Source organism: Rhagoletis pomonella, unplaced genomic scaffold (genome assembly GCF_013731165.1).
Source record: "Rhagoletis pomonella isolate Grant_MI unplaced genomic scaffold, Rhpom_1.0 Rhpom_scaffold_00006, whole genome shotgun sequence".
Classification (NCBI taxonomy): Eukaryota; Metazoa; Arthropoda; class Insecta; order Diptera; family Tephritidae; genus Rhagoletis; species Rhagoletis pomonella.
The window spans coordinates 23,925,515-23,933,741 of NW_023458560.1; the positions used below are offsets into that span (position 1 = coordinate 23,925,515).

Below are 8,227 nucleotides of genomic sequence, written 5' to 3' on the forward strand. Positions count from 1 at the left end.
CCTCCGACTTGTGGCGTGCGCCTTGATGTTGTCACACAAAGCGGAGGGACCTACAGTTTTACGCCGACTCCGAACGGCGATGCTATTTTTATGAGAAGCTGTTTTTCATGGCAGAAATACACTCGGAGGTTCGCCATTGCCTGCCGAGGGACGACCGCTGTTAAGAAAAAACGTTTTTTCTAAATTTTTGCGATGTTGCTTTGACCAGGGCTTGAACCCAGGTGCTGCGCTGTGGAAGCGTGCACTGCTTACCACTACACCACAGCGGCCGACATACAATTACATACATACATACAGTCAGCGTCAAAAATATGAGTACCCTCACGATTCTTTATTTATATTTTCCATACCAAATTTTTCTTATCTATATATCGTCGTTACCATGTCAAATTATCGAATGTGAAAATGGGTACTTTTCAGGAGAGCAAAGAAACTGTTGTTTTCATTAGGAAAGAGTGTGGGATTCGGCACTATGTTAAAGCGCGTATCACTCTAAATGCATGCGCAAGGTATCGTAATTGAAAAAGCATTTTCGCACATTCGATAGTTTGACATGGTGGCAGAGTGTCCAGATGTGGCGATTATTTTTGGATAATTGCGCGTAAAAATTTAGGAAATCGCCATTGACGATTTTTTTCCTTCAAATAAACTTTTTTCCAATTATAAAAATATTCAAAACTTTATTTTTCACGATAATTTTACAGAAGAGGATAATGAACTGTGTGATAAACTTGACTTAAGAAGAATATTAAAAGACTATCAAAAATGTTTAATCAGCCTAATAGAAGAAATTTTGAAACGATTACCTAGTCAATCAAATACTTTTAAAAAAGCTTTGATTTTGTCACCAGAAAAGGGTGTGAATCACAAGAGGGCGAGTTTCATGCCCCTGCCAATTCCCTATTTGACTTTGAAGGAAAGAAGAGCAGCGGAAACTGAATATTTTAATCTTTTAACTTTCACATGGAATAACTTTTCTCAGAACCATTCCATCCGACTCTGAAGAATTTTGGATAATTGCTTACGGAGTGAAAACCGCAACAGGCAATAAAATGTTTGGAAATATAAGTAAATTGATATTATTATCCTTGCGGCACTCACATGCTCTGTTGAGCGCGTTTTTTCCGTAATGAATTCAACAAAAACTAAGATTCGAAATAGGATGAGGTTGGAAAGCCTTAATTCAATAGTTCGAATAAAGTGTCATATGAAAGCTAATAGTTTCTGCTGCAAAACGTTTACAATATCAAACAGTATGTTATCAAGGTTGAATAGCTCAATATATGACCACAACAGAAATGTAAATCATTCAGACGCTATAGGTGATTTTGAAGAAATTGTGGAAATAGCTGATATAGGTTTTTATTTAATTTTTAGCGCCGAACTTTTAAAAGCAGATTGTGCGATTAATCAATTAATAGGAGTTATAATAAATTTAGTAATTGCGCAGTCCTATTGCAAAATGTGTTGAAACAAATATTTTTAAAAAGAATGCGTATTTTTAAAGAAAATTGTTTGTACATCACTATTATACAAGTGATTTGTGTTATTAATTATTACCCTCTGAAGGTATTATAATGACTAAACGGCTGAACCGATTTCAATTCTGTAAAAAGTAATTTTTTGGATCTTCTGTGCGGAAGGTGTTTCGATTAAAAAAATTCAAAGCTTTTTGTTTTTGTTGGCGAAAAATTAAGAATGCTGAGACGTCAAGATTTCGCAATTTCATACGAGTTTTCTGTATATTGTATGTCACTAAACTACCAAACGGCTGGACCGATTTCGTTCATATTTGGAACTAAAATTTAATCGCTAGGTGGCGCTGTATATTCTTAAAAACTGCATTTAATTGGAGATTTGGCTCATATTTAGAACATTTGTTAGCCAATTGAAAAGGAATATTTGAACTAAAAAATTACACGATAGGAGGCGCTGGGCTCGGGATATTCCTAACATTCTTTTACAGTGGCAGAATGATGGATATATACACATACATATACATACGTCACAATAAAATGGTGAAACCGCTTTTTTGAGCGCACCAATACATCTCTTAAACCAACTACGCTGGGGAACTGAAACTTGGCACGTATGCATGAATTGTAAATACCCTACTTATGGCGAAAATTGGCAGATATTGGAAAAGGGGTACAAACTTTACTTTTCATATCGTCTATCTCTGCAACCGCCTTATGCTAACGTCCTAAATTTGAAACAGCAACATATGTTGTCAATAACGTACTTACCCAGCCAGCATAGAAACGTAAATTTTGCCGACAGTGCAGTTTAGTTAAATTTTCCATATCCGAAACGCATACAAAAGACTCCTACAGTTATCATCAATTTTCATATCCGGAAAACGTGCGCAGTTTTGTAGCCCATTAAATTTTTTTTTTAAATAAAGTGCGAGTTTGAAGTATGTAGCTAGGACTTGGAATTTTTTTTTTAATTTTTTTCCATATGAAGTGTTAGGTTAGGTAAGCTGGCTAGCCACTGCGCGACTTCGCGGAGGGCATTACGGTCCATAACGTTACTATATAAACGACGACCCTATTGTACAGTTAATCACTGAGCGCCAGGAGCAAAGTTGTACCCTACCTTGGCAGTGGCTTCCAAGTTAGGCAGAAAGCCTGCTCCCTGGAGACTGAATCGTAGTCTGCTGTACTGTCTCCTCTTTCGTTCTGCATCTACACATTTTATCATTTGTCAGAGCCAGTTTAAAGGCGTGGGATGCCAACAGGCAATGTCCCTTTAGGACACCCACCAGTAGCCTAGCATCCTCCCTCTTGAGGGATAGGAGAAACTTCGTTTGCTTTATGTCATACGCTCCGCAAATAATCCTAGACACCTTGCAGCCTTGCATTTTGGTCCACGGCTTCTGCGCCCTCCGGATCATGGACATGTCGAGCTCCCGTTTAATCGTTTGGAGGAAAATAGGCACCTCTTCTAACAGCATAGTTTCCGACAGCGCGCCTTCTTTGGTAAGCCTGTGGGTCGTTGCCCACAACGCCGGTGTGCTCCGGAACCCAGTACAAATGTATCTCAGTACCAGTATGTACCAAATCCAGAGCTGCCTCGCACTTCGCCACACATCTGGAGACGAGTGCCGAAGTGTGTTCGATGATTTTTTTTATGTGCAGAAAATAAGCAATACCTTCAACAAAACAAAAATTACAAAAATCAACGGTAAGTTCTGGCTACTTCAAACTTGCGCATTATTTTATTAAAATTGAGTTTGAAACTTGGATTTAGTCGGTCTTTGTTAAAGAATAAACTATATTTTTATAAAAAATAACTAAAATTAAATAAGAAAAAGATAAGTTGTCAAAATTTGACAACGGGGTATATATCCAAAGAAATTGCAATTAGCTTTTCACAGATTTCAAGAAATGGAAATTTAGCTATTAAGGCATTGTTGGCCCAATGTACGCTTGCTTTGCTTGCTTCGCTTTGAAATTTGTCAAACAGTTTTTGAACTCTACTAAAATGTATGAAAGTTTGTCAAATGGCAGCTTGACTTCACTTTCTTGAAGCGCTTCAAAGTTTCAAATAGCCGAAATCTCTATTTGACAACGCTTTGCAGGCTTTTGACAAATAGATATGTTTTCGTGATAAATGCATTCAAGCAAATTGCTAAGGGCTTTTTTAAACAAAATGTTGTTTAATGAAAATGCTGCAAGGATGTACATATATACATACTATGTACTTGTAAATAAATGTCTTAATTTAAAAAAGTGTTGCCGAAAAATCTAAGTAATTCAATGTTAAATAAAAGTGATTCATCTCTTTCCATATTTGTATTAAACGTATGTAGTTACATATATGCTATACAAGCCGTGCAATAAGCAATAATAACTACTCATCAATAGTTTCGTGAAAAAGCGCCTTTTTTTTATATCTAAATGAGCTAGTATAATTATTTCATTATCTTTTCCTTGAAATCAAAAAAAATTTATTCACATTAGTTTCAAAATAAATATGAAAATATTAGGAGCTAAGACGATGTTTTTATTATTTTTATTATACCCGAGCGCACTTGTGCACAATATTAATTTTGTTCACATAACGGTTGTTTGTAACAGCCAAAACGAATCGAGATAGATATAGACAAATGTATACATAAATGATCAGGATGAAAAAAGAAATCGATTAAGCCATGTCTGTCTGTCCGTCCGTCCGTGTACACGATAACTCGAGCAAAAATTGAGATATCTCAACGAAATTTGGTATGTAGGTTTGCCTTAATCCAAGGTAGGTTGGTATTGAAAATGGGCGAAATCGGACTTTAACCACGCCCACTTCCCATATAACGGTAATTTCCAGAAATACGAAAACTGCGATATTTTAGTAACTACTGAAGATAATTCACTCAAAATTGACATTTACAATAACTTTTAGACGAAAAATAAGAATATTAAAAATTTTTGGAAAATGGGCGTAGCCACGCCCACTTATGGTTACATGTGTATATCTTGGTAACGGCTGCACCAATTTCTTCCAAACTTGGCACAGTTGTTGGCCTTCGCACAAAATACCAAATGGCCGAAAATTTTTAAAATCGCTCAATATTCACGCCTACTTCCCATATAACGGTAATTTTCAGAAATACGAAAACTGCGATATTTTATTAACTACTGGAGATTATTCACTTAAAATTGATATTTACAATAATTTTTAGACGAAAAATAAGAATATTATAAATTTTTGGAAAATGTGTATACATGTGTATATCTTGGTAACCGCTGCACCAATTTCTTCCAAACTTGGCACAGTTGTTGGCCTTGGTACAGCATAAAAATCGCCGAAACTTTTTAAAATCGGACTATAACCACGCCCACATCCCATATAACGGTAATTTGGAGAAATACAAAATCTTCGATAAATCAGTAAATATTGAAGCTAATTTATTCAAAATTGATGCTTGCAACAATTCTTTACCAAGAAATACGTTTATGGTAAAATTTTGGAAAATGGGCGTGGCACCGCCCACTTATGATCACATATATGTATATCGGTAACCGTTCTACCAATTTGTACCAAACTCGGTGTGGTTATTGTGCTTGGCACATATAAGCAAAACGTTGAAAATTATTGAAATCGGACTAAAATAACGGCCGCTTCTCATATAACGGTAAATTTCAGAAATGCTTGAAACTTCAATATTTCGAAATTGAAGGACGCTAATTTACTCAAAATTAATACACCCCGGCTTACCATCTAGCGGAAGGTTTCGGAAAGGTGAAAAAACATATATTTAATACTTGCGCCGGGTATTTAATGTTCGGCTCCGCCCGAACTTAGACTTTCTTACTTGTTATTAATTAATTTTATTATTAATTCATGTCGTATTTTGAGGGAAATTCTTAGGGCCGGTTACTCAATGTCTGGTTAACACTAATCTCCGGTTAAACATTGTTATCGACGTTACCGACTCCATGTTATATGCATGGAGTCGAAGACGTCGATAACGATGTTTAACCGCAAATTAGTGTTAACCAGGCATTGAGTAACCGGCCCTTAATGTTAATGGAACAGACTTTGGTTTCGCACCCACACAGCTGATTGCTTTGACAGCGTTCCAAGCTACATTTGGCCAAACAAGCTTTTAAAGTAAATTAAAGCAAAATGAAGTCAGTAAGGCCAGCAAAGCAAGCCTACATTGGGCCAGCACCTTTATTAGGCTTTGACTCAGCTCGCAAAGATTCACAACGAATGCATAAAAAAAATTTAAATACGCTTTGAAATTCAGAAGGGTATTGACTCACATTTGTTTTCAACTTTTTATTTCTCACATCGCACAGTGTTTCGACTATATGGAGGCAGGTAGAAAAAAGTCATGGTGACAGTTGGTAAAAAAACCGGTTTGACTTAGAGAGGGAATAGTAAAAGTCATAAGTACCAAATTTTACATTATTTACTCACCCCCCTTCTTCACGAACGATACATTTCTAAAAAAATACGGGAATGGGCGCGAAACCGACTAATCATTTTAGAACCCATCACAGAAAGTGTTTCTTTTTCAACTGTAATTAATTATCTAAATGTCGTGGAATATTCAGGTGAAGGTATTTATCATTTATTCGGTATTTTCCTATATTCTTACCAAAAAATTTACTTTGAAATGTAGATGCTAAAGATTATTAGAAAAAAAAGTGTGAGTACCGGTCCGTCAGGTCTTGAAATTAGACTAATATTTTCGAGAATTTTATGTAGTTTTCGAATACATAATTTGATCTTTGCGCGCGACTTTGCAAATATATGTAATTTTTGATTTTCAGCTTCTTTTTGCATACTTTAGCGAAAAGGATTGTTCGAACAATGAAAAAATCCCTCCAGATATTGGGAAAAAAGCGAGTATTGACACCTAAGTCATTTTATTGTATAACCTTTGTTTTCTGAGAGTGGAAAGCAGGAAACAAAAATTACCCAAAATTCCATCACATTTAATGACTGGGCCCACATTTTTTGTGAGTTTTGAACGTTATAGTAATCCAATCTTCCCCATATTTTATATTTAGGTTTTTCAAATAAAATAAAGACTACAAACTAAATTTCATCGAAATCGGATGAGATTTAATATTTTCGCCCACAAGAGTAGAGGGCGTGGCAATTATTGCATCTTTACAAAATTTCATAATTCTCTATTTCTAAGTAAAATTAGAGCACATGTCAAGTTTCAGTGAAATCGGTGCAGGTGTACTATTATTTCCACCTGCCTCCATATAGTCGAAACACTGTGCATCGGCAGATTTTGTTTATTTTTAAATACGGTTTCATCGAGTGCCGCTATAAAGACATGCTGAAAAGAAATTTGTATTAACAGCACAGAATTTTACATCAGAAATTATGGGCAAGTGCTAAAGGTCGGATTTCTTGTCAACTAGTGTAACTTTTTATGAATTTACAGTGAAGCGGACCCCATCGCAGGTTGGTCTACACCCCAGAGCTATCACTTGGACGTTAGATATGCCGCCAAGCTTGTATACATTACGTTTTTGCACTGGCACGTTAAAATATCGAATGAAGTATTCAAAAACCTGGAATCAATCAGCCACGATAATGCCTTCATTAGTTATCATCCATATGAATTCGCACAGCGAACTCTTCTGGCACATTTCCGTATGAACAACTCACAACCAGCTCACTCGCAGTTTATACAAAAGCCCGTATACGCCGCATTGGGAATGTTATCAAAGTTGGCAACGCTTGCAGCTGATGTAGAAACAATTACATTAAATAGTTCCAATAATGAGCTATGGCTTTTGAAAACATGTTCAATCGAAAACACAGTTGGTTGCTTCTTCCCCAGGAGAATACTACGACCTTAGGAAACTTCACCCTTCGTCGTCAGTTACCTTTCACGCTATGCGCCAAGGTGAATTTTGCTTATATAATCGAGATACTAGAGCAAGGCCACACCGATCCGGCCCATATTTGGAACAAAACGCAACGTGCAGAAATGCGCTACGCCCAAACTCCTCGCTTGCAGGCAACCGGGCTTTTATCGAGAGCCGAGTTCGAACTGAATATTGGCCATTTTCAGCTCGCTTGGATTTTGTTATTTCGGGTTTGCTCCTATTTGTCTCCTGTTTTGAAGGCACCTCGTCAACCAGTGATTACTAAAATTACAGAGGGAGAAATAGTTATTTTTTGGCACGAAGCGGACACTGTGCAATGTCTCAAAACGTATGAGGTTTAGTTAAAAGTAAATGCGACTGCCGAATGGAATTTTATAAGTAAGGACTGGCACTTACCATTTCCGTCTTTTCAATTCGCGCCTCCGCATTCCTCTGTTAATGGTAATTTTCAAAACATACATATACATATACATATAAGCTCTGATCCAATACTTTTCGTGAAAAATCCTGTAAAACTGTCCAACAGAAAAATTACTCTCTGAAGTGAGAGTAAAAAGTGAGTAACAACAAAAAGTACGAGAACAAAAAATTCATTTTTCCTGTAAGAACGTCAGCCAGTGATTGCTTGATACTTTTCATAATTTTACCAGAAGAAAAAGTTCGGGTAAAATCTTGCAACTTCATTCTCTACACAACTCTCCAAAAGTCGCTCTTTTTTACAGGATTTTGGAGAATTTTGGAGTACGGGAACATTTTTCCTGCAACTTTCTGCAAGTTCTTGTAAAATACTGGATCAGAGCTAATGTGTACATATGTACATGCTTAAGCAAATAAGTAGCCGTGAGAGCAGGAATGGCCCAAAATATATA

General features: G+C 36.4%; 1 pseudogene; it reads left to right on the top strand.

Moving 5' to 3' along the window:
* Window positions 1–8,227, top strand: part of LOC118741835 — a 14,281-nt pseudogene that overhangs the window by 4,968 nt on the left and 1,086 nt on the right.